Below are 1,447 nucleotides of genomic sequence, written 5' to 3'. Positions count from 1 at the left end.
AGTGGGTTGGTGTGGATTTACCACAGTACTAGTGGTGGCAGGTAGCCTAGTGGTTAGAGCATTGGGCCAGTAACCGAAAGGTTGCTAGATTGAATCCCTGAGCTGACAAGGTAAAAATCTGTTGTTCTACTCCTGAACAAGGCAGTTAACCCACTGTTCCTAGGCTGTCATTGTAATTAAGAATTTGTTCTTAACTGACAGTCAGTTAAAAATAAATAGTAGGTAGGTAGGTGGGAATTTACCACAGTTCTGGTGGTTTGGTGGGGATTTACCACAGTACTATAGTGGTGGAATTTATCACAGTACAAAACCTCACCTAAATAATGTGGAAATTGAGCATGTTGAGGTGACTAAACTGCTTGGAGTAACCCTGGATTGTAAACTGTCATGGTCAAAACATATTGATACAACAGTAGCTAAGATGGGGAGAAGTCTGTCCATAATAAAGCGCTACTCTACCTTCTTAACAACACTATCAACAAGGCAGGTCCTACAGGTTCTAGTTTTGTCGCACCTTGACTACTCTTCAGTGGTGAGGTCAAGTGCCACAAAGAGGGACTTAGGCCGAGAATAGGGCAGCACGGCTGGCCCTTAAATGTACACGGAGAGCTAACAATAATAAAATGCACGTCAATCTCTCATGGCTCAGAGTGGAGGAGAGAATGATTTCATCACTACTTGTTTTTGTACGAAGTGTTGACATGCTGAATGAATGATCTGTTTAAACTACTAGCACACAGCTCGGACACCCATGTATAACCCACAAGACATGCCACCAGAGAAATCTTCACAGTCCCCAAGACAATAAGAGACTATGGGAGGTGCACAGGTAACTGATGCAAGCAGTAGAATCAGATTTTAAAAAGCAGATAAAAATACACCTTATGGAACAGTGTGGACTGTGAAGAGACACAAACACAGGCACAGACACAGACACACATACACATGATAAAACACGCACACATGGATGTTGTATTCTAAATATGTGACAGTGGAGTAGTGGCCTGAGGGTGCACACTAACGTTAAATGTATTGGGTAAAGTGTTATGAAATGTAATGTCATGTAATTTGTTAAAATCTATTTACAGTAACTGCCTTAATGTTGCTGGACACCAGGAAGAGTAGCTGCTGCTTCTTCATCTCACACTCTGGCATGATATCTCCTTTCATGCCTTCGCGACTCACTCCTTCGTCTATGTGATGTTTTGATCCTGTGTTTCGACCTTAAAGGTCCATGTTGTTTTGCTTTCTTTCTCTATTTCCCTCACCTTCTTTCTCTCTCTAGCGCTCTCTCTCTCTCTCTCTCTCTCTAGCGCTCCGCATCTCCCGTCTTCTGCTCTTCTAGCGTCCTCATCTCTCTCTCTCAGCTCGTTGCTAGCGCTCTCTCTCTCTCTCTCTCTTCTCTTCTAAGCGGTCTCTCTCTCTCTCTACGCGCTCTCTCCTCTCT

The 1,447-nt window shown here is 43.5% G+C and overlaps 1 pseudogene; it reads right to left on the bottom strand.

Annotated features, from left to right (window-relative positions):
• The window catches only part of LOC112069195 (plexin-A2-like), a 79,403-nt pseudogene extending 78,233 nt beyond the window's left edge, over positions 1-1,170 (bottom strand).
• Between the last annotated feature and the right edge of the window lie 277 nt (positions 1,171-1,447).

This window comes from Salvelinus sp. IW2-2015, unplaced genomic scaffold, assembly GCF_002910315.2.
Source record: "Salvelinus sp. IW2-2015 unplaced genomic scaffold, ASM291031v2 Un_scaffold928, whole genome shotgun sequence".
NCBI lineage: Eukaryota > Metazoa > Chordata > Actinopteri > Salmoniformes > Salmonidae > Salvelinus > Salvelinus sp. IW2-2015.
Note: the sequence above shows the minus strand (reverse complement) of the source record. Positions and strands in the feature narration are given on the sequence as shown.